This window comes from Petaurus breviceps, unplaced genomic scaffold (genome assembly GCF_028583685.1).
Source record: "Petaurus breviceps papuanus isolate PSGF00001 unplaced genomic scaffold, PetGlider_PUasm1.0 154, whole genome shotgun sequence".
Taxonomy (NCBI): domain Eukaryota; kingdom Metazoa; phylum Chordata; class Mammalia; order Diprotodontia; family Petauridae; genus Petaurus; species Petaurus breviceps.
Genome location: NW_027185715.1, coordinates 1927234 through 1952882, shown reverse-complemented (window position 1 = coordinate 1952882; position 25649 = coordinate 1927234). Strand labels below are relative to the sequence as shown.

The following is a 25649-nucleotide window of genomic DNA, read 5'->3' as shown; positions in this document are numbered from 1 at the left end:
AATAATAATAATAGCTAGCATTTATGTAGTGCTTACTATGTTCCAGGTACTATGGTAAATACTTTATTATCCCATTTGATCCTTACAACGACCCTGGAATGTAGGTTCTGCTATTATCCCCATTTTATAGAAGAGGCAAACAGAGGCTAAGTGACTTACCCAGGTTAACACAGCTGGTAAGTATCTGAAGTTGGAGGCAAAATCAGGTCTAGTATGTTATTAAGTCTATTAGTATCAGTAATATAATATAATATGTAATATAAGTATTAGTATCAGTCTAATCTGACTCCAGGCCCAGTACTCTATCTACTGTGCTACTTAGCTGTCCAAGGGATGGGCCCTGCCCATTCTCACACATTCATCTTCAGGTGGAAGCTAAACATTCAAACCAAACCCACTATACACCTCAGTGTGTATACATTGCTTCCACTGATGGAAGGATGGAATAGCTCCTTGAGGCTGAGAATTGTTTAATCTTTGTCTTTATATCCCTAGTGCTTCGCACATAGTAGGCCCTTCATAAATGCTTTTTGAATGATGAATGGATTTATTGATAAAGGGAGTGAAATAAATATGGATAGAGCCAGATTATATGAAGGTTTTTCATACCATGCTGAGGAACTTCTGTTTCATCCTAGAAGTAATAGGGAGCTACCAAGTAGCTAGGTGGCACAGGACCTGGGAGGTAGGAAAACTCACCTTTGTGAGTTCAAATCTGGCCTCAGACACTAGCTGTGTGACCCTGGGCAACTCACTTGACCCTGTTTGCTTCAGTTTCCTCATTTGTAAAATGAGCTGGAGAAAGAAATAGCAAAACACTCAAGTATCTTTGCCAAGAAAACCCCAAGTGGGGTCACAAAGAGTCAGATACAATTGAAACAACTGAACAATAGCACGTAGTAGGCAATTACTAAATGCTTATTGCCTTGCCTTGTTTTTAATATAAGGTGTGGTATAGTGGATTATCCAGTGCCAGGTCTGTGACCTCAGAAACTCGAACTAGCTGGGAGACAGTGGGCAAGTAACTTAACCCTGTTTGTCTCATTTTCTCATCTGTCAAAAGAGCTGGAGGAGGAAATAGCAAACTACCACAAATGGCGTCACAAAGAGTTGGACAAAATTGAACACCAGCAGCAACAGAGTTTCCTAAGCAGGAGGAATAACTCAGTCAGACCTGTGATTTAGGAAGATTATTTTGTCAGTTTGTAAGAATCATCCACACAGGTATTAATGACATCCTCAGAGAGGGTATTCTTTCTTTCCCATCCAACAATTGACTGTAAGATGTAGAGAATACAAGATCTCACTCTTTGTTAATTATGAAAACATCCACTTGATCTGGAATCCAATATAGTAAAACATTGCCCTAAAGGCTCTCTTTCAACAGGATGGTTTCCATCCATATACCAATATAATTCAAGATTTCTTTTTTTTTTTTTAAAGCAATCGGGGTTAAGTAACTTGCTCAAGTTTACATGGTCAGTTATTTCTGGGTGTGGTGCTGAGTATCTGAGCCCGGATTTGATCCAGGTCATCCCGACATTGGAGCCGGTGCTCTTACTCGCTGAGACACCTGGCCACCCCCTAAGCAATTGGGGTTAAGTAACTTGCACAAGGTTACACGGCCAGGTGTTTCTGGGTGGGTGCTAAGCGTCTGAGCCTGGGATTCGATCTCCAGGTCATCCCGACACTGGAGCCGGTGCTCCCACTCGCTGTGCTACCTGGCCGCCCCAAGATTTCTTGAAAGGTATAACAACAGAGATAACTTTGTTCAGTCACCCAATGGTGATAAATGTGAGGCAAGGCATAAAACAGGGAGATATATGTGCATAGTATATGTAGGATAAATAGTACAAATAGTTGATAAATTGGTCCCAGAACTAAACAGGAGTAAAAGAGTAGCCTGGATTGCCTTTAGGAGAGTATAAAGCTCTTTTAATGACCCCAAACTTCTTCTGGAAGCAAAGGGTTACCTTTTACATGCTAATATTCTACCTCTTGTTGTATGGCTATAGAACAAAACAACAGTCTCTATAGTATAAAAATTAATGCCTCCCCCCAAAAAAAATAAAAAAAAAATTAATGCCCTGCAGAATGGAGGCCATAACGGGTATCAGAAGTAAAAGACATCAAAGAAGTAAAGGATATCCGAGATGTTATTAGGGAAATAAAAGAAGTTGGATGAGTCAACTGTTAAGGGTGAGGGAGGAAAAACCTGAGTTTGATATCCTCTAAATGTTAGGAGAAAGTGAATAAAGCTTCCAGAATGTTGGGTGCACCCTCTGTGGCTATTTGTGAGAAGTCTTGTACAAGAGTCACCCAGGATGGGCAGACACTGATGGTCCACAATGTTGCATTACTGGAGGAAACATCTACATCACTGGAATCACTCATATATTTTGGGTATTTTGACTATTTGAGTGAAAGATGGTTGGAGACAGGAGAGCCTAAAACAGGAAAATTAATTAGGAAATAATTGTAATATGCCATAAAAGAAGCATTTGCATACCATTAATTTACTGCTAAAATGTCTCCTTATATCACTTCTCATCTTTGTTTCTCTATCAACATTGACCTCTTCATCCCCCTTCCTTTAATCCTATTCTCTCATCACTCTTTGACTCATTCTGCAAATATTCCTAATCTCTGTTGTAGTTTGAGTTTTTCTGGAAAGAACACTTAGGCACTGGCCAGGTGTTTCCACAATGGGTTAGTTCATAGAAAGAGAGATAAGGCTAAGCAAAAATTGTCTCAGATAGAGAATCTGTGTGCTAGGAAAGAGGTTTTTACACTAGGGATGGCTCATACTTAGAGATGGTTCTGCTGCTTGGGTTATAGGAATCCCAGTGATAAGATTTATTATTTTCTCTCGTTGTCGTTCCCTCCCCCCCCCCCCCCCCCCACACACACACTGGGTGGAAGATAACTCCCTGCTTCTCTCACATCCAAAGTTGTAACTAGGATGGTGTGACTGAGGTTTTGTTTCAGGGAACCAAACTGGGGTGAGGATTCCTTTGACCCACCATTCCTTTACCATGAGGGATGTGCTCTTCCTTAGCCTTTCAATATTCCAACCATTGCCTCTCACTTGAATTTTTTTTTTCCTGCACTTAGAATTCCTAACTACTTAACAAGTCCATACTCATTCAGGAGAATGTTGCCCCTAGATGATACCATCAACCCCAAGGCTTTCTCTTCTCCCTCAGGGGCTCCCTGGAGGAGATAGAAATTATAACAACACAGTTTAGAGAAGCCTGTCCACTTTTAATTTCAATTGAACTTTACAAAAACCCAGCAACATAGGCAAAGTTAAGTATCTTTAACCCCATTTTACAGATGAGAAAGCTACAGCTGAAAAGTGACATATCAAGTAATAGAATGGGTAGAGTAGAGTCATGGTTGGGTTAGACTCCATGTCTTCTTTCTCTGGTACAGTTTTGTACTATTTCATCTTGCTGTCTTTCAAGCAAAATGAAAATAGTGGAGGTAGAGACAGAGGAGATGTGCTCTTACCTCACAGGATCAGGAAAGAACCTGCATAGAAAGCATTTTGTAAACCCAAAAAGCTCATGCTGGTCCCCGTGGATGTTACTGTCTTCCCTCTGAGCTAACCACTTTATCCCATATGTAGCTTGTTTGGACACAGTCGTTTTCTATGTTGCTTCCCCCATTAGTCTGTGAGCCCCTTGAGGGCAAGGACTCTTTTTGCCTTTCTCCATCAACACAGTGCCTAGTCTACAGTACGAGCTTAATAAATGCTTGTGTGTGGGGGAAATTTGGAACTCAGAATCTTAGGGAAGTGAATGTTGAAAACTAAAAATAAATTAAAAAACAAATGCTTGTTGACTTAAAATATTATGTTAATGTCAGGTAGTAAGTACTATTCTGCAATAGTGTTTCTCCTATTAAGTAAGATTTTTTGCTAGATAGAGGCTTTGGATTTGGAGGAACTCAGGCAACAAGGAAGCCACGAGTTAATAAGACAAGTCAACAAGCATTTATTAATCCCTACAACGCGCCAAGCACAGTACTGAGAGCGGGGGGGTACAAATAAAGGCACAAACCAGTCCCTGCCCTCAAGGAGCTCACTTTCTTATGGGAGAGACAAGTATGTTCGAATATGATAAACAGAGGATAAACAGGAGTAATCTCAGAGGGGAGGCACAAGATTAAGGAGGGCTGAGAAAGGTTTTTTTAACAGAAGGTGGGATTTTAGCTAAGGGTGGAAGTGAGTTAGCCAATAAACTTTTATTGAGCGCCTCCTATATGCTAGGGACTGGGTATACAAAGAAAAGATAAAAGGCAGTCCCAGTTCTCAGGGAGCTGAAGAGAGAAGAAGGCACTAGAATGAAGAGATCGGGAAGTAGAAGAGATCGGGATCAGTAGCAGGTGGGATTGTAGCTGGGACTTGAAGGGAGCCTGGGAAGCCGGGAGGTGCAGCCTTGAAGGAAGTCAGGGGAGGAGGGAGAGAAAGCCAAAACCATCAATGCCAAAGGACCATCTTCAGTCCGGGAGGGACAGAACTTGGACGGATGGATCTTGGTGGGAAAAGGACCACGGCTCGGCAAGACAGCCTGGCGATGCAGGGATCCTCGTGGGTTGGGGTGCTTGGGAGGTCCCCAGGACCCCAATGCGCTTATTAAAGTGGAGCTGGGGAGCTCGGCCTGCCTCCCACCGTTCCCAAGGTAACGCCAGGGTGGGGAGGGGGTCAGCACGGAGGAGGCTGGAGCAGGTGTGCGAGGGTGAGCATGGTGGCCGTGGGGGGGAGGGGGGCGCGAAGGGAGGGATACGCAGGCCGCGGTGACGCGCAGACCGCAGGCCGCGGTGACGAGGACGCAGAGCGCGGTGACGTAGCGCGCAGGCCGCAGCGGGGGGGAGGGGGCGGACTCTGGGCCTTTCTTCCCCTTCTGGTTTTTCCCCCCCCTTTTCTCCCCTTTCCGGGTTTGGTTTCTCCCCTTTTCTCCCCCTTCTTCCCCTCCCCCTTTTCCCCCAGCCCCTTCCCCCTCCCCCCCTCCCCGGCCCGGCCTGGCCCGGCCCCCTCCCCCTGCCCCGGGCCCCGGGGGAAACCCCGCTAAGAAGAACCCGCCCCCGGGAGCGCGCCGCCCGGACGGGCCGGAGCCGGAGCCCGGTGAGGAGGCAGGCAGGGCCGGGGCCCGTGAGAGGGGAGGGGCGGGAAGGGGAGCGGGGCAGAGGGGAGGAAGGGGACGGAGAGTGGGGAGGGGGCTGCGCAGCGCAACCCCCTCCCCCGGGAGTAAGCGTGAGTGAGGGGTAGCGCGCGCGGCCCCTGGGGGCCACAACAGTGAGGGAGGGGGACCCTGGGGGAGGGCCGGGCTCAGGCGCCCTGGGGCTGGGGGAGGGGGTCCAGACCCGCGGTGGAGGCAGATGAGGACGGGGACTCCCGAAGGGGCCAGCCCCTGGCGCCAGGGAGGGGGCACCGGAGGTGAGCCTCGAGTGGGGGCGCCCCTCGGCTTGGAGGGAGGCCTCGGGGGCCGGGCCGTGGGGGGGCACCTGTGGCTGGACAGGCGGGTCTGGAGAAGCGTCGTTCCCTCGTGTATAGCCGCGACAGGAAGGGGGGAGGGGGAGATGCTGCCCGGGCTGCCGCTCTCCTTGCCCTGTGCCCACTTGGGCAGAGCCCGGGAGGAATTGGGAGTCAGAGGGCTTGAAGTGCTTTACACTCTGCCAGTGCCCCGGAGTTTCTAAAGGGGTGTTTGCAGGGAGGCAGTGTGGCATTTCCAGGGCAGGAAAAACTTCATCTACTCTTGGATTGGAGAATCCCAAAGGCCCCTTTCAGTTTGATGGAGTCACTTTTGGGCTCCTGAAAGCAGTTCTGTATCCTTCAGGGCCAAAAGTGAGTTATTTAAATATTCATCGCAGGTTATTTCTGCAGTTTAAGTCAATGAAATAGTATTGTAGTAATGGTGATAGTAAGAAACAGCTAACTTCTGAAGTGTGATAAAGACATTGAAACTGAGGATATTTCTAAATTCATCTCTAAATTGGGTTAAGTTAGTGTTTTCTTCATGTAGATCTGATTAAATTGGGGAAATCTCTCTGACTGTTGACCGATGAAAGGAGGCAACCAGAAAATTGTGGAGATGACGCTTTGAACTTAAAAAAAAATGTGGGAGACCCCAGTCTACATCACTTTTATTGAGACTTGTGGAGTCCCACTAAAAACATCCGTGGTCTGATTATTCTGTGTGGGATAGGCAACTTGTGGCATCAGTGCCACAAGATACAGTCATTGGTGACTTTTTACTATTCAACATATATTCTTTCTCTCTGTCTTCTTCCCACCCTATGTCTTACACCTGTTAATGACACTTACTAGTGTGCAAGGAGAAAAAAAATTCTAGTGGAAACTGGTTGTATCAACCCATGTTTCAATTGCATTCTTCCATTTTTATTGTCCATGGGGATGGGGAGGACAGAGTATCTTTAATTACAAGACTGACATTCCAACTGATTGTGTTTGATAGTAAGAGGCATTCATATATTTGTTCAGCAAACATTTATTAAATGTTTACTAATAGAGATGAGTCCCTAAACTTTTTTCCCAAGGAGTAATCAGTTTTGAAAATTTTATTATCCAAGTTCACATGTAGGTTTGCTGCTGTTATGTGGAAATATGACATCAAAGAATAAATTGATCCAAATGTATAAAAATGGGTTCTTCAGTTCTAGTCATGAGATTGAAATCTTGGGCAGCTTTTCTAAAGAATGGCCGGTATTAATGTGGTCTATTAGTGCTTACAGGTCTTTGGTTGAAGTCCATTTTAAAGGAGTGAGGATGGTGGGTCAAAGAAGTGTGTGAAAGTGGTAATGTTTTTAGGGGCAGAATAATTTCCGTCACTCAAGGTTTAGAATTTTACTCCTAGGCTCAGGGTCTTCCCTTGAACCTTGCTGGATTATCTAATAAGAAAAATAATTTCGTCTACTTCCTGATGGGAAAAGGGTATGGAGGGATGGTGGATGTGGTAGTGGTAATGATGGTGGCGTGGTATTGTGGTGTTCTGTGAATACTGTTGTATAAGGCTGACTTCAGTTTCTCGAACTTGAGTATTCCAGTAGAAGGAAGGTGTGTAAGTTTTGGGGTGTAAGACTGGGGTCTCCCACATTTTTTTTAAAGTTCAAAGTGTCTTCTCCTGCACAATTTCCTTTCATCAGTCAAGAATCAGAGAGATTTCCCCAATTTTTAATCAGATCTACATAAAGAAAACACTAACACACGTGTGTGCTAGTCCTTTCTATGCTCATTTGGAGACAATTGCATAGAAACTCTGAAGCTTCCTCCCTCGTTTCCCCAGGCTTCTTATCTCTCGAGGACAGCTTTCCCTAAAAGTACCAGAATGAATGAATTTCAAGCAATTTTGACTTCTCTCGTTTTCCCAGTCTTTTCTTCCCCCTTTAAAAAATGTTTTATAAACAACTTACATTCAATTTATATTTAAAGTGGAAAAAAGAGAAGGCTTCCTGAGTACCATGGGTTATCCTGAATTTACTTTTTGATTTCTTGGCTCTTGTTTAGGACCTCTGTTACCTTTTTTTGACCTTGCTAGAGTGGATTGAATGGGATAGTTCTTGGGGACTGTCATTACCTTGATCATTTCTCCTGCATCTCTAGGATACAACTTTTCAGCACTTTGTAGAGATGCTGGGAGCAGAACTGAGGCTGGTGCAGTAACTTCTCCTCTGCCATGAGGAAGGAAGGTTGCATATTAGGACTCACATAGTCCAAAAAATTTGGAGACCACAGAGTTTTGGATTATCTTAAGTCTGTTCTAGGGTACTGATAACATGATATTTCCATGGCAGTTGAAATAACACTGTAAACTTTAATTTTTATGTTTTTGTCAATTCAATTCAACCATCATTTTATTAAGCACTTTTAATGTGTACATAGATACTAAAGTCATTAAGATGTGGCTCTTGTCTCTGTAGAGCTCACATATGTGGTATGTGTGTGTGTATATGTGGGTATGTCTGTGGATATGTATATGTATGTATATACAAATACAGATCATTGTGGATACAAAATAGGACATAAGGCAACATTGATCCATTTGTGTGGCACATGTGGAAGAAAGATGAGCAATGAGTACAGTTTTATTTTTTGATAAATAATTTTATTACTCTCTTGACTGTGAGACCCTGGGCAAGTCACTAAACCTCTTTAGTGCTAGAAGCAGGTCTCTAAGGCTTTAAGTTGAAGACAAGATTGTTTCCAGCATTTTTCCGGGAATTCCCTCTTCATTAAAATGACTGTTGTAAAGGGAGGCATGTGCTGCCCAGTGGTTAGAGTACTGGGCTTGGGGTCGAGAGAGCTCAGATTCAGATTTCATCCCAACTGTGGAAATGTAGGTAAGTCACTTAACCATTCTGTAAGCCTCTTTTCTGCAAAATGGGTATAATTATGATTCCAGCACCTATCTCACATGGTTGTTTTGAGGCTCACATGAGCCAATATATTCAAAGTGCCTTGCAGGCTTTAAAGTGGTTTTATTTATAAACGTTATTACCGTGTGCAGTCACAACCTCTGTGGGTTATTGTTATCTGTGTAGTGTCAGGTGAACTTAAAAGATGGCCCCCAGCATGTTAGGACCTCCCTATAGAGGATTTGTAGGAAGATATGGATAAGAATCAAACAGGATTAGAAAGTATAGATGGGGATCTGCATCTTTGGAGAGAATATTCCCATTGGTGAAATAGTAAATCTATTTAAGTATTAAAGTGATATGAAAAGGACATCAGCACATTGTTACAAGTCCTAGAAATGTCTTTTCAATCCATGAAAATGAATTGGAACTTCTCTCTAACTTGCTTTCTATTGGAACTAAGCATTAGGGGTTAGATGTCTTAAAGTACCACATTATATAGAGAAGTTTAATTTCTTTACTACATAATCAAATTTGTTTAAAAGGGCATTTCTGTTCTCTTTAGTAGCCATAGTACTTATTGGTCTGCCTCATATAGCCCTTGTCTATCCAAACCAGAAGTGAAGGGTTGTTCAAGTGTTCAAGGTGAGGACTGGAGATGTTAAGGGGAAAGGTACCCAGAGCTAAAAAGAGGAAGCATGGCAAGAGCTCTGTACTTAGAGTCAGTTCGAGTTTTGGCTTTCCCATTTATTACTAGCTATATGACTTTAGACTCCCAGTGGCCTCAGTTTTCTCATTTATAGAGTGGGTTGGAAAAATTTATGACTGACAGTATTATTAATCTAGGGAGTAATACTTCTTGAATGTGTTCCATACTGATTGTTAGGAAATGGAAGAGTAGTGAAATTGGAATCGTGTGTCTATGTGCAAAAACAGTTGGTGAGTCTAATTTTAGAAACTCTCCTCATAGCCATTGGTTTTGGTGTGTTCCTTCAACTACCTCTTCAGCACCCCTATTTAAAAATTTCCGCCTAAATTCCTTTAGTGGCTAGCCTTAATTCTTGCAGTTGTTGCCAACTCAGTCTTATAGCACCTGTTCTGAGGTTTTTATTCTTCTCTTTGTCAAAGTTCCTTTGTCAATTACTTATTTCTTTTTAAAAAGTTATTTACATATACATACATATTTTTTTCAGTGAGCAAAAATCTGCCTTTTCACCTCCTACCTCAACTCCCCATCCAAATTGAGAGCCCTCTCATTCTGCACTCCAAGTCCTTCACCTTCCTATCAGGAGGTGGGCAGCATGTTTCATTATTAGTCTTCTGAAATCATGGATGATCATCACACCAAATAGATTCTTAATTCTTTTGAAGTAGTTTGTCTTTATAATGATGTTGTCATTGTATAATTTGTTTTCTTTCTGTTTGCTTCACTCTGTATCAGTCTTTGAAACCATTCCCTTTATTATTTCTTCTATCCAAAGTAGTATTCCCTCACATTTCTATACCACAATTTGTTTATCAATTCCCCATTTGATGGGTACCTCCTCAGTTCCCATTCTTTCTACCTACAAAATAGTTATAAATATTTTTTGTACATTCTTAGAATTTGCTTTTAGGACTAATTCCTCCCTTAATCTACTTTTCCTCCAATTCTAGTTCCCCTTTTCTTCTTTGTCCCTTTTCCCTCTTATTTCCTCACTGAGTGAAATGTATTTCTGTACCCAACTCTACGTGTGTATGAGTATTCTTCTCTCTTCTCACAAGTTCCTATGAGAGGAAGGTTCAAGTGTTACCTGCTGCCTTTATTTCCCTCCTGCTTGTTTGTATAGATTGTGCACCCTGGTCACTTAATTTTCCCTTAACAAATGCCATTCCTTTCATCCAGTGTATTCCTCTTCCTTTCCATTCTTCTGTTAAGATCATGAAGACATAATAGAGCCTCTCGCAGGCCTCATCTGATTTGACTACCTGTGTAACCTTGATGTTCAAAGTATTTTTGTGTATATGTCTGGGGGTGTCTTGGTATGAGTTTGGGGGGGTCTCCATTTTCAGTATCTGCAGACTTCTCTCTCTCCTTGTGCTGATCTGGGCTAAAAAAATGAATCACTAACTTCTTCTTGGATTTCTTCACTAGAATTTGATGTGGTGCATTTTCTTTTTTTCCTTTTTTTTTGTTTGGAGGCAGTCGGGGTTAAGTGACTTGCCCAGGGTCACACAATTTAGTAAGTGTCTGAGGCAGAATTTGAACTTAAGTTCTCCTGACTCCAGGGCCAGTGCTTTATCTATTGAGCTATCTAGCTGTCCTTATGTGGTGCCTTTTTTAAGTCTTCATGTTGAAGATTTGGGAGGAATCTTTCAGCTTCCTGCTGCTCTACCATCTTGACTCTACTTCCCAATTTCTTGAAACAGCTTTGGACAAAAAAGATCCTTTAGACCCTCATTCACTCAGTTTTGACATCTTTTTAGGTATTAGATTTTTTCAGTATACATCTCTTTCCTCTAATACTTAAAACCTTTCAGACTGATAGCCCTTCATTAAAATAACCTCCAGAGGTCTTTTTAGCACCTCTTCATGAGGTTATGGGTATAAAAGGAGTAATTGTGGATTCTACTTCAATCCAGATGTACTTTGTGTATCTCCACATTTTATCTCTAAAATCTCCTGTGTTGTCAGAATCGTTTGAGATTTTCCAGATGGAGATCCCAGCTCTGCCTTTCTTCTGGTCTTTTACCTGGTGTCTTTCCTCATGCTTTTGAAGGAACATAGGAGACTGGGAACCCTGGACTCATAGTCATTGAGAAAGGCCCTGGTTGACCATTGCTGCCTCAAGCTAGTGATTGGCAGTAGTTACACAGGTAGGTCTCCAGAGCTGGGACTGTGGTGTACTGGAACAAGTGCTAGGCCAAGAGTCAGGATGCAGTTCCTATCTTGCTTCTCTCATTTACTGCTGTTGTGACCTTGGGCAAGTCACTTATTATAGTTGGGCCTGTTTCCTCAGCTATAAAATGAGGGGACTGGATTAGATTATTTTTAAAAAAATTTTAATAATTCTGAACTTAATAAATGTACATATCCATATACATTGAAACAGAGAAGTAGGGCATTGTACATGAAACCATGAATCTCTTATGTAGAACTTACTTTTTAAGTACGTAATAAATTTATCATGTAACTTTCAAAGCTGTCCTGTTTGTGATTCCTCTTGACTTTTCTTCTGTTCACTCCTCATTTTTCTTTTTTTAAACATTATTCCTACCCTGCTTCTTCTTACATCTTCCTCTCCTCCCCTTCTCTCCACTAAAATGAACAGCAAACCTTTAAAACTTGAAATGTAGCATCAGCAAAATAAATTCCCCCAAAACATTTATTAAGTGTCTTCTTAGCATTGTGCTAAGCCCTGAGGACATGATGATATAAAGAAAGGCAAAAGACAGTTTCAGCTCTTAAGGAACTCACAGTCTACTGTGTAGGGGAAACACCATGCCAAGAACTAATGTGCAAACAAGATACACATGACATTTTCGTAATAAATTGGGGCTAATCTCAGAGATAAGGTACTAGAGACTGGCAAAGTCTTCTTGTAAAAGGTGAGCTTGAAGGAAACCAGGAGGTAGAGATGAGAAGGGAAAGAGTCCATGCACAGGCAGCCTGGAGGTAGGAGGCCAAGAGGTTCCCCAGGTGGGTGATATAACCCCCTGGGGAGCTCTGGCATGGTCCCTTGTGTTGGTAGCATCCTTGGGTGCAGTTGAGAGTGTTGAATAAAAATAAGGGGGTGGTGGAAGCATAAGGCAAGAAGGGAAGAAAATTTTGAAAAGCCTTTTTGTTTATGTTCCATTTATTGTGTAACAGTTAAAAGTCATACATTATTTTCCAAATAAACACAAAAAACACAAAATCAGTGATGAAGTCTATAAGCAAGTGGTGGCAGGCAGGCATGTTATGCATTGTAGGGAAGTCCAACTTGCACCAGCAGAAATATGTGTGTGTAATGACTTTTTATATATATATACACACACACACACACATATATATTTGAATATTTGATTTTATTACTTTCAGTTCCAGATTCATTCCCTTCCTTCCTTGTCACCCATCCTTACTGGGAAGATAAACAATTGAGTATAGGTTGTACATGTGTGGCTAATGCAAAACAATAACAGTAGATATATTGTAAAAGACTGACTATATTTCCCTCCCTCCTATCCCACCTCCCACTTGTTCTATTCTCTACTTTGATCCCATCCCTTTTCAAAAGTGGGTGCTTCCAACTTCCCTCCCCCCCAGACTGCCCTCCCTTCCATCATCCCCCCTCTCATCCCCTTCCCCCACTACTCTCCTGGAGGGTGAGATACCCTATTTAGTGTGTATTTCACTCCCTCCTCAAGCCAGATTCAATGGGAATAAGGTTGACCCATTCCCTTTTGCCTTCCTATTCTTCCCCTCCATTGTAACGATTTTCCCTTGCCTCTTCTGTATGAGATAGTTTACCCCAATCTCTCTCTCCCCATCTCCTCTCATTATATCCCTCTCACCTCTTAATTTCACCTTTTAAGTATCATTCCTTCCTGTTAAATTGGTCCTGTGCCCTCTATCTATGTATAACTGTAAACATATATATATATATATACACACACATTCACATATGTATTCATATGCTTATATACCCTCATATATAGACATAAGTATATATTTCTAATCCCTTCAACTACTGAGAAAAGTTTCATAAGTTACAATTATTGTTTTTCCATGTAGGAATGTTAATTGTTCAACTTTGATAAGTTCCTTATGATTTCTTTTCCCTATTTACCTTCTCATGCTTCTTGTATCTGAATGTCAAATTTTCTGTTCAACTCTGGTTTTTTCAACAAGAATGCTTGAAAGTCCTCTATTCCACTGAATAACCATATTTTCCCCTGAAACATGATACTCAGTTTTGCTGGGTAGGTGACTCTTGGTTTTAATCCCAGCTCCTTTGCTCTTTGGAATATCATATTCCAAGACCTTCGATCCCTCAGTGTAGAAGCTGCCAGATCCTGGGTTATCCTGATTGTGTTTCCACAATATTCAAATTGTTTCTTTCTGGCTGCTTGTAAAATTCTGTTCTTAATCTGGGAATTCTGGAACCTGGCTATAATATTCCTAGGAGTTTTCTTTTTGGGATCTTTTTCAGGAGGTGATCGGTGGATTCTTTCAACCTCTATTTTGCCCTCTGGTACTAAAACATCAGGGCAGTTTTCTTTGAGAACTTCCTGGAGGATGCTTTCTAGGTTCTTACTTTGGTCATGGCTTTCAGGTAGTCCAATAATTTTTAAATTATCTCTCCTGGATCTGTTTTCCAGGTCAGCGGCTTTTCCCATGAGATATTTCACATTGCGTTCTATTCTTTCATTTGTTTGGATCTGCTTAACAGCATCTTAATTTCTCATAAAGTCATTAGCTTCCAGGATTTGCTCCAATCTAATTCTGAAGCAATGATTCTCCTTAGTGAGCTTTTGAGATTCTTTTTCCATCTGGCAAATTTGGCTTTTTAAGGCATTCTTCTCCTCATTGCCTTTTTGAGCCTCCTTTGTCATTTGAGTCAGTCTGTTTTTTAAGGTATTATTTTCCTCAGTCAGGCTGTTGACTCTCATTTCATAATTTTCTTGCATTGTTCTCATTTCTCTTCCCAATTTTTCCTCTACTTCTCTTATCTGCTTCTTAAGGTCCTCTATGGCCTGTAACCAGGTGTATTTTCCTTTGAAGCTTTTGAGGCAGGGGTTCTGACTTCACTGTTTTCCTCCTCTTCCATGCTTTGCTCCTTTTTGTCCCCCAAATAGGAATGTAATGTTGGAATCTTCTGTCTGCTTTGTTTCCTTTGCCTGCTCATTTTGCCAGTCAGTTACTTGACTTTTGGGCTTTTTGCCACAGTAGGACTCTGCCACCAGACAGGGGAGCTTTCGTCCCAAACACTGGGGTTTCTCAGCTGCCGGAGGTATTAGATGGGTGCCCTCTCTGAGGTCTCCACATGCCCTGGCAAGCTGGACATACACCTCAGGACCTCCACCCTAGACTGCAATCCAGATCCAAGCAGGTTAAAGCAATAGCGATTACCCCTCAGACTGGTGCTTGGTCCCCCTACACTCTGCAGGCCAGGAGCTGAAGCTGCCACGTGGCATTGGCTGGCTGTGCAGGCATCTCAGCGGCTTCTCGCCCTGGGGCTAAAAGCCACGCACTCCCACTTACTGGTCCCAAAGTCCAGACTGCACTGACCTCTCACTTTGTCATTCGCATCTATGTGTTGATAACCCTGGAAAGGGCCACAGCTGCTGCTGATCTGGAGTCCCTCTGGCCAGCGGCTGGTCAGGCTCACCCTGGGGCTAAAGTCTTGGTGTGAGGCTGAGCTTGGCTCCCAGAGCACTGTGCTGGATTCCTGCTGGCCTGCCGGGCTGTCCTCAGTGGGAGGTTAGCTTCTTTGTGTCATTTTGTGGGTTCTGCAGCTCCAAAGTTTGTTTAGAGTCCCCTTTTTACATGGATTGGGGAAGGTGGAAGCCCGAGCCTCGGGAAGGTTGTGCTTCTACTCAGTCATCTTGGCTTCCCCCCCCCATGACTTGTTTACCATACGATATGACCCTTAAAGGGTTAAAGAAAGTAGATTTCCAGGGGGACATTGAGTAAAATTTTTTTTGAAGGGGATGGTTGGCCAAATAAGTTTGGGAACCTCTGAGATAAGAGTGTTATGTTTAAGAAACAAAAAGGAGGAGGCGGCCAGGTGGCACAGTGAGTAAGAGCACTGGCCCGGCATTGGGAGACCTGGGATTGGTTCTGGCCATAGATACTTGGCACCCACACAAAAAATAACTGTCTGTGTAGCCTTGAGCAAGTTACTTAACCCCAATTGCTTTAAAAAAGAAAAAAAAAGAAACAAAAAGGTCAATGTTACTAGGTTGAAAAGTGTTGGTCATATGCAAAAATGTATGTTTTATCCTTAAGGCCATCTTAAGTACATCACTTCTCTCTCAGGAGGTGGGTAGCATGCTTCATCATCTGTAGCTTGGAATCATAGATGGTCATTACATTGACCAGAGTTTTTTAAGTCTTTAAAAATGTTTTTTCTTTACATTGTTGTTACTGTACCAGTTCCTCTGGTTCTGTTTACTTCACTCTCTATCAGTTCAGAGAAGTCTTTACAGATTTTTCTGAAACCATCCTTTCCATCATTTGGCACAATACTGGCTCAGTAATGTTTCACAACATTTTGTTTAGCTGTTCCCTAATTTACGGACATCTCCTTAATTTCCACTTCTTTGCCACTCCAAAAAGATCATGAATATTTTTGTACATATGAATTCTTATCCTCTTTGATGTCTTTAAGGGCATATGCTTAGTAGAGGTATTGCTAAGTCAAAGAGCATGCACATTTAGTCAGTCAGCAGACATGGATTAAGTGCCTACTGTGTGGCAGGCACTGTGCTAAGCACTGGGAATACAAAAAGAGTTAAAAGACAGTTCCTGTCCTTATAGAACTTGCAGTCTAATGGAGAACACAACAAGCAAGTGACTGTGTATAAACAAGCTATATACAGGACAAATAGAAAAATAATTGGGAGGGAAGGTGCTAAAATTAAGAGGCACTGGGAAAGACTTGTTGAAGAAGAGGTTTTTAGCTGGAGCCAGGGAAACCAGGAGGCAGAGGAAGGAGGAAGAATATCCAAGAATGTTGTTGTTTTTGTTGTTCAGTTAGGTCCATCTATTTGTGACCCCATTTGTGGTTTTCTTGTCAAAGATACTGGAATGGTTTGCTATTTCCTTTTTCAGATCATTTTACAGGTGAGGAAACTGAAGCAAGCAGAGTTAAGTGACTTGCCTAGGTCACAAAGCTAGTAAATGTGTGAGGCTGCATTTGAATCCAGAAAGATGAGTTTTTCTGATTCCAGGCCACCTAGCTACCCCTTTCTAGGAATGGTGGACAGTCAAAAAAAAAAGTGCTGGGAACTGAGAGATGGAGTGTCGTGTTCTCAGAGGTGGCCAGGTCACTGGATGAAAGAGTCCGAGGTGGAGAGTAAGGAAGCTGGAGAGGCATGGAGGTCACGGTGCATCTGTGTTATGGTGGGCTTTGAAAGCCAGACAGGGTTTGTATTTGACCCTGAAGGCTTGGTAAGGAGTAAGGCTGCCCAAAGAATTGGAAACTGAGGGGATGCCCATCAGTTGGGGAGTGGCTGAACAGGTCATGGTACATGATTATGATAGAATACTATTGTGCTGTAAGAAATGATGATGGTAATGGTTTCAGAAAAACTTGGGAATTCTTACATGAACTGATGCAGAGTACAGCGAATAGAGTAAGGACAGTAGTGGACAGAGTAATAGCAATATTGTAATAACCGTGAAAACTGAGTAATTCTTACCAGTACAGTGATCCATGACAGTTCCAAAGGACTGATGAAAAATCTACCCATCTAGAGACATAGAACTGATGGATTCTGAGTGAAGATTAAAGCATATTTTTTCCTCTTTATTTTTCTTGCTTTCCCCCCCCTCTCAATATGGCTAATATGGAAATATGTTTTTCTTGACTTTGTATGTGTAATAGGTATTGTATTTTTTTCTTCCTCAGTGGGTGGGGGAGGGAGTGAGGGGTGGAGAAAACTTAAAATTAAAATAAATAAATTTAAAAAAGGAGTAAGGTTGCCTCTTTATATGAGGCAAGGGTGAACCATCAGGATAGTTATAATATGATCTACCTATGTTCAGCAGCATATGTGTAGAAGTGAAGGTAATGAATGGTAGGAGTCATCTAAGGCTGGCGCTTGACCTGGCACAATCGTGAACATAATAAAGGGGTCAGGGATTGAGAAGAAAACAGTGTAGAACTGAACTGATTCACTAAGGGGTCAGGATGGGGAAGAGAGGAGTGGCTGGTATAGGCCAGAAGACCTGAAAGAGAACTGATTGGAGGGTAGAGGAAAGCAAAGAGAGGTGGGAAGCCAACACATTATGGTCAGCTATGGGGATTTTGGACTTGGAAGTGGTGTATTTGTGAATGATGACAGGATCTTTTTTTTTTTTTTTTTTGCTTTTTGGAGGGCAATTGGGGTTGTGACTTGCCCAAGGTCACATGGCTAGTTTTTGTGTTAAGTGTCTGAGGTCGGATTTGAACTCAGGTCCTCCTGACTCCAGGGCTGGTGCTCTATTCACTGTGCCACCTAGCCCACCCCCATGATGACAGGATCAAGGGTATGATCATCTTTTTGTATGGCTGAGGTGGGGTGGAGGAGTCATTTTTGGGAACTTCAGTGATTTTTGGGACATTATTCCAGACTACTTTTCATAATGGCTAGACTGATTCTGGCTTCATTCAGTAGTGGATGAATGTTCCTGTTTTTCCGTAACCCCTCCAGCATTTGACATTTTTCTTTATTGTCATCTTTCCCAATCTAATGATGTAAAGTAGAATCTTAGAGTTACTTCCTTTGCATATCTTTATCAGTGATTTGAAGCATTTTTTCATATTCCCATGATTGATAGCTTCAATTTCTTCCTTTGAAAACTTTAGAGTTCATGTCCTGTAACCAGTTATCAGTTGTGGAAGTATTAGGTAGATAGTTTCTAAGATCCATTTCTAGCTTGAAATCTGTGATCCTAAGATCATGAAATTTTAGATTTGGTAGTTTTAGAAACCATACAGAGAGACTGTGACTTTCCTGAGATTACAATCTATTAATGATGGAGCCAAATCTTTTTTGACTTCCTAATCTAGGGATCTTTTTCACTGTACCACACTTCATTTTGTCTTTTTTAATAATTTTTCTCAGTTTATGGCATTTGATATTCTTGATTTTTAGATTTCATAAATCTTTGCTTATGTGTCGTGATTTGACTCTTCTGAATTGTAGAATTCTTATGTTCTCTTGAAATAATTTCCAGTAGCAAAATGTTACTGAAAATGCAGAAGAAACTAGCTATTTAATGCTTCAGGAATGTCTGAATCCAGAATCCTTACAGGTTTTTTAAAAATAAAATTTTATTGATAACTTTTCATTTAGATTCACCTATATCACCTACATTTTCTACTATTTCTCTCATCCAGCCCCTCCCAGAGAGCCATCTCTTTATAATAATGAATAAAGAGGAAGAAAAAATTCAGCAAAACTAACAAACATAAAAAAATTTGCTCTCATAGGCATTACTTTCCCCATTGTCCCCCTGCAGATTTTAATACTAAGAATTTACAGTTTCTTTCATGTTCTATTTTATAGCTGGGAGGGTCTAGAAATACCTCAGCTCTAGATCTCACAGCCCACAGCTTTTAAGTAGGAAAGATCAAAGACTTTCTTAAAAGAACTTTATTATTTGTTGTTGCCTATTATGTGCTGATGAATGAATTTGTGATGGTGTGAAAAAGAAGAATCTTATCAAGATCCCAGTTGGTCAAGAGATTACTCAAATGCTACTGGTTTGAATTTTACCATAGTTTTCTTCTAATATACAGTAAGGTGAGAGATTATTTGAAAAAAAAAAGAAAACTAACTGAGCTCCTCAACCACATATGGTCCATCATCATAATTTCATTGTAATGTTTAAAAATTATAAGTCTCAATCATTTTTTATTTACAGAGTGCTTTTGCTTTCTTTCTTAAGGTGATTTGATTCATTTCATTAGATGATTAGCTTTTCCCAGTCCAAAAGTTAGTTTTTTCAATATTTCTGATAATTGAAGATAAGCTGTAGAAGGAGATATAGCTTAGTTGTATGTTTTTTTGACACACAGATAATAGTTAGGGGTGAATTTTACCTAGTATAGACATGTTAGAAGAGTTGAGCAACATGGTGGCAGCATTCAGTCCACAGCTCAAGGAAAATAAGCTCTGATTTAATTTTTTTATTTTTTTAAAAATTAAAAAAAAATAAAAAAAATTTTTCTTTCATGATCTTTTTTTTTTAAGGCTTTTTGGAGGGCAGTTGGTATCAAGTGACTTGCCCAGGGTCACACAGCTAGTTTTTGTGTTAAGTGCCTGAGGCTGGATTTGAACTCAGGTCTTCCTGACTCCAGGGCCGGTGCTGTATTTACTGTGCCAGCTAGCCGCCCCACAAATTATTATTATTTTTTGCTTTTTTTCAGAGGTCAGTTGGGGTTAAGTGACTTGCCCAAGGTCACATGGCTAGTTTTTGTGTTAAGTGTCTGAGGTCGGATTTGAACTCAGATCCTCATGACTCCAGGGCCAGTGCTCTATTCCCTGTGCTACCTAGCTGCCCCTAATTTTTTATTACTATGCCATAGTTTGCATAGTTTGCTCTCTCTTCAGGATCTACCTTTATTTTTGTCTCTTGGGCATCCTCTTGTTTTCAGAGTTCTTTTATTCTGGGTTCTTCCTTTGTATCTCCATTCCCTTCATATTTCCTTCTGTTTACATCATTCAGAGTTAAAATTTCATTCTGAAATAAAATTTGCTAGGATTATGGTCTCTTCAGTGCCAAATGACAGTGCCCTGGAATCGCTGATTCTTGTCAAATTCCTCTTTTAGTTGTAAGGAGAAACAAATGAAAGAAAGAAAAGTAAAGTCTTTTTTGAAGACAGTGCTCCACATAATGGTTCTGCTGGTTCTGTTTTGCATTTTTACTAATGTTATAACTAACATGAATCACTACTTCGGATTAGAGGCAGTGAGGTGGTGTAGTGGCTATAGCACCAGGCCTATAGTCAGGAGTTCAGATGTGGCCTCTCACCCTTACTGGCAAGTTCCTTAACCTCTGCCTCATTTTCCTTACCTGTAAAATGGGGATAATATCACTTAACTTCCCACGGTTATTGTGGGGGATCAAATGGTATAATATTTATAAGTGCTTTGCAAATTTTAAGGTGTTATATAAATGTTAGCTATTGTTATTCCTTATTTAGGCTTAATTTTCATTAGGTCATTAACAGTTAATTTCTGGATTACAAGAAGTCACTTTTGGGCCTACCTCTTCCATCTCTTCCATGTTTTAATATAAAATATGTAATATGTATTTAACATATTAGACATAAGTATTTCCATTTATCATGTTATTTTATTCCTTTAAAAACTGTATAGCTAGGGCTAGCAGCCAGGTGGCTCAGCGAGTAAGAGCACCGGTTCCAGTGTTGGGACGACCTGGAGATCGAATCCCGGGCTCAGACACTCAGCACCACACCCAGAAATAACTGGCCGTGTAACCTTGAGCAAGTTACTTAACCCCAATTGCTTAAAAAAAAAAAACCAAACCAAAAACTGTATAGCTTAGATTGTGTGTTTCCCTCTATGGACAAGTCAGTTAACACTAAAAGATGGGATACTGTCAGGATTTTCTTTATTCTTTTCTCTTCTCAATTCCTTTGATTTGCCTTGAGAGTGTTCTCGGCCTGAAGCCTGATGCTCTTGCTTTAGGCTCTTGTCAAGGTTTCTAACTGAAGAAATGTTGACAGTATTCCTTAGGGAACAGTCTGAGAGGCTTTGCTAATTGTTTAATTGCCCTAAGTCATAGTGATGTTGGGTGAATGCATTGTTACCTTTCTTTTTCTTCCCTCTTTATCTGACTGTTGCGGCCAGACTTTTCTTCTAGGAGCTCTAACCCTTGTTAGAGGTTTTCTGGTTGGCTTGTTGGGAGAGTAAGTTTGAAGCTTAGAACTGGGAACTCTCAGTGTACCAATCTTGTTTCTGATGCTGAATTCACTATGACCCGAGTTCATAGGACAACCTAACTTCTGGATCAGTTTTTCAAGCTATAAAATGGAGGTACTATCATTTCTCCTGTCTTTTTTGTTTGCATCTGTGTTCTGATTAGTGTTCAGCAGAACTTCTCAAAGAGATATAGTATGGTGCAAGGCTAAATACAGAAGTGTTTCTTGAAACATCTATTGATTAAAATGTAAACACTTTATATTTGAAGTTGCACTTAATAGATTCTTAGATTGGATCCAGTATTTTATTTTGGCTATTTTTTTTTTTTAGCAGAAGTAATTCAGAAAACTACAGTCCCCTCTCTCCCTTAGATATTTGCAGATACTGAGTACAGTTTCTATGTTACTGGACTGCATTTACATCTGTTTTGTGGATGATACTTTAGGAAGAGCATCCTATATTACACATTCTCAGATTACTAGTCTCCTTAAATAATGTTCTCTGCTGCTTCTAAATAACTGAATGTAGCTTCATAATTGATGTTAGGTATGGAAAGAAGGAAGTGCTTTATTTCTCTCTGTTCTACTTTACCCCCATCCCCTACCCTTTTCTCCCTTTTGGTAACCATTTTCTCTCTCTCAGTTTTCCCATAGGTTTGAAAATGGAGATCATTTTCTTTTTTCCTTTTTCCTCTCACTCTCTTTGGTAGACTGGGGAGATTTAGCTATTGGAGTGATTTGGTTAGTTTGTATTTTATTGATTATAGAGCGGATCCTTAAAATGTTCTAGAATGTGAATGTTTTTACTTCGTATTTTTGCATCCAGTTTTTAAAATATTAATTTGCTTTTCCATAGTGAGGGACACACAAACATACCTATATAGTTTAAAAATAATTTCCTATTTTTATTGATACCTTTTTTATATCACATTCATTTTGGAATATATCTCCCCTTTCCCCTATCTGGCAAGACATGCCTTGTAACAAAGATAAAAAAAGAAAGATTAAAAAAAGCAGTTCAGTAAAAACCAACCAATCAACATAAGCCATGCCTGCCAGTATACGCAATATTCCACAGTCAAAGTTTTCTACTTGAGAGAAGGCAGAGAAGTTCAGCTGTACAATCTTACTGGTGTCCTATGCCATAAGTAGGCCAGATAAGGCCCACAGTAAGATTCTTGATATTTTGGGAGTAGACATTGAATTTATATACTTACTCCTATAGTTCTTTACCTACTCAGCTGGGTTCACATAATGTTGTTAAGGCTGTCAGCAGTTGCTACTGATCTCTGTGGTAGATCTTCTTACTAGTTTCCAGGATATTCCTCTTAGTCTTAATCTTCCAGCTGTAAATGGAACCCATTTTGAGGTCCAGCATTATAGTGAAAAGTGTCAGCAGTTGTTTTACCCATTGACATGTTTCTGTTAGAAGATCCTATTAATTGTCATGTATTTTTCTTGGCTCGATAGAAAGAGCAAGATCTCTCAAGTCACATTTTAATAAAACTACTTCCAGAGGGATTCTTGTGTGGGAGGGCAAGTGGGCATGGAGGGAGTGGGGCACCTATAGAGATACTGAACTTTGGTAGGAGACACAGAATGATAGAGGGGAAAGTCAGAAGAGATTTAAGTTGGAACCCCACCTTTGACATGGCATGGGGTCAACGCTATTGACTGTGGGATTCAACCTCTCTGAGCCTCTGTTTCCTCTTTTATAAAATAGGCATAATAATACTTGTGCCTGTATGATAGGGAAGTTAATTGTAAATATCTGATATGTTATATGTGGTATGATAGAAAGAACACTTAGATTAGAGTCAGAAGACCTGTTGTTTAGATCCTAGCCCTGATATATACTACCTGTTTAGCCATTGGCAAGCCACTTCACCTGTTTGTGTCTCAGTTTCCTCATTGGTAAAATAATGAGGTCGAATAACCTCTGAGGGACCTTCAGGCTCTAAATCTAGGATCCTGATATATATAAAGCACTTTGAAAACTTTGCTGCTATAAAAATACTAGCTTTTCCCTAGCACTAGGAAAGACACTTTATAAAGAAAGTTGATGACACCCAGCATAGTAACCTGAGAAGTGACCTTGGATTTAATGTATATATATATTTTTTCTTTTAAATAGTATTTTTTTACAATTATATGTAAAAATAAATTTTAAAAATTTATTTATTTATTTTTAGTTTGCAACATTGAATTCCACAAGCTTTTGGAGTTCCAGATCTTCTCCCCCTCCCTCCTCCCTAAGATGGCATGCAATCCTATAGAGGCTCTACATATGCATTTACATTAAACATATTTTCACATTAGTAATGTTGCGAAGAAGAATTAGAATCGCCAGGTGGCTCAGCAAGTAAGAGCACCGGCCCCAGTGTCAGGATGACCTGGGGATCAAATCTGGGCTCAGATACTTAGCACCACACCCAGAAATAACTGGCCATGTAACCTTGAGCAAGTTACTTAACCCCGATTGCTTAAAAAAAAAAAAGAATTAGAATCAATGGAAATGAACTACGAGAAAGAGACAAAACAAAAAAGAGAGAGTAAATAGTATACTTCGATTTGCATTCAGACTTCATAATTCTTTCTCTGGACATGGATAACATTTTCCATCATGAGTCTTTTGGAGTTGTCTTAGATCCTTGCATTGCTGAGAAGAGCTAAGTCTTTCAAAGTCAGTCCTCACACAATATGATTGGGCACAATGTTCTCCTGGTTCTGCTCACTTCACGCAGCATTTGTTCAGCAAGAATTTCCAGGTTTTTCTGAAGTCTGCCTGCTTATCATTTCTTACAGCGCAATAGTATTCCATTACGTTCCTATACCACAACTGGTTCAGCCATTCCCCAATTGATGGACATAACCTCAATTTCCAATTATTTGCCACCACAAAAAGAGCTGCTATAAATATTTTTGTATGTGTGGATCCTTTTCCCATTTTTATGCTCCCATTGGGATACAGCCCTAGAAGTGGTATTGCTGAGTCAAAGGGTATGCATATTTTTATAGCCCTTTGGGCATAGTTCCAAATTGCTTACCAAAATTGTTAGATCAGTTCACAGCTTCATCAATAATGTATTAGTGTTTCAACTTTCCCATGTCTTCTCCAGCATTTATAATTTTCCTGTTTTGTCATGTTAGCCAATCTGAGAGGTGTGACATAGTACCTCAGGATTATTTTGATTTGCATTTCTCTAATAAGTAATGATTTAGAGCATTTTTTCATATGACTGTATTTTTAATGTCTTTCTCTGAAAACTGCCTATTCATATCCTTTGACCTTTTATCAATTGGGGAGTGACTTGTATTCTTATAAATTTGACCCAGTTCTCTATATATTTTAGAAATTAGACCTTTATTAGAGACACTGGTTGTAAAACTTCTTTCCCAGTTTTCTGCTTCCCTCCTGATCTTGGTTGCATTGACTTTTTTTTGTTCAAAAACTTTTTAATTTAATGTAATCAAAATTATCCATTTTGCATTTTGTAATGCTCTCTATCTCTTGTTTGGTTATTAATTCTTCTGTTCTTCATAAATCTGACAGGTAAACTATTCCTTGCTCTCCCATATTTGTTTATAGTACATATAGTATGTATGTATATGTGTGTGTGTGCATGTACATGTGTATATGTTGCTTTTAGCATCAGCCTTTATATCTAAATCATGAACCCATTTTGACTTAATTTTGGTATATGGTATAAGATAATTGGTCTATGCCCAATTTTTGCCATACTGTTTTCTAGTTTTCCCAACAGTTTTTGTCAAATAGTGAGTTCTTATCCCAGAAGCCAGAGTCTTTGGGTTTATCAAACAGTAGTTTACTATGATCATTGACTGCAGTGTCTTGTGTACCTCATCTATTCCACTCATCCAACATTCTGTTTCTTAGCCAGTACTAAATAGTTTTGATGATTGCTGCTTTATAATACAATTTAAGATCTGGTATGGCTAGGCCACCTTCCCTAGCATTTCTTTTCATTAATTCCCTTGATATTCTGAACCTTTTGTTTTTCCAGATGAATTTTGTTATTTTTTCTACCTCTATAAAATACTTTTTTTGGTAGTTGGATTGGCATGGTGCTAAATAAGTATATTAATTTAGGTAAAATTGTAATTTTTATTATATTAGCTTGGCCTACCCACAAGCAACTGATGTTCTTCCAGTTATTTAGATCTGACTTTATTTGTGTGAAAAATGTTTTGTAATTGTGTTCATATAGTTCCTGGTTTTGTTTTGACAGGTAGACTCCCAAATAGTTTATAATGTCTGCAGTAACTTTAAATGGAATTTTAAAAACAATTTTTAACATTCATTTCTTAAAATAAAATTTTGAGTTCCAAATTTTCTCCCCTTTTCCTCCCTCAGATAGTAAGCAGTTTAATAAAGGTTATTATATATGTGCAGTCATGTAAAACATTTCTGTATTAGTCATATTGTAAAAGGAGAAACAGAACAAAGGGAAAAAAAACCTGAAAAAAATAAAGTGAAAATAGTATGCTTCAATCTACATTCAGACTCCATCAGTTCTTTCTCTGGATGTGGATGGCATTTTCCATTCTGAGTCTTTTTCAGAATTGTCTTGAATCATTGTATTGCTAAGAAGAACTAAGTCAGTCATAATTGGTTATTGTATAATGTTGCTGTAA

General features: G+C 40.1%; 1 protein-coding gene across 6 annotated transcripts in view; it reads left to right on the top strand.

Moving 5' to 3' along the window:
* The first annotated feature begins 4261 nt into the window (after positions 1 to 4261).
* Positions 4262 to 25649, top strand: part of R3HDM2 (R3H domain containing 2) — a 162935-nt gene continuing 141547 nt past the window's right edge. For 4 of the 6 annotated variants that reach the window (XM_069079975.1, XM_069079969.1, XM_069079964.1 and 1 more), the window contains exon 1: positions 5422 to 5440. The gene's annotated coding sequence lies outside the window, so the exon portion shown is untranslated. Of the gene's footprint in view, positions 4390 to 5008; positions 5129 to 5421; positions 5441 to 25649 lie in introns of those variants that run through there. The other 2 variants (XM_069079941.1, XM_069079938.1) reach the window with 2 other exon arrangements.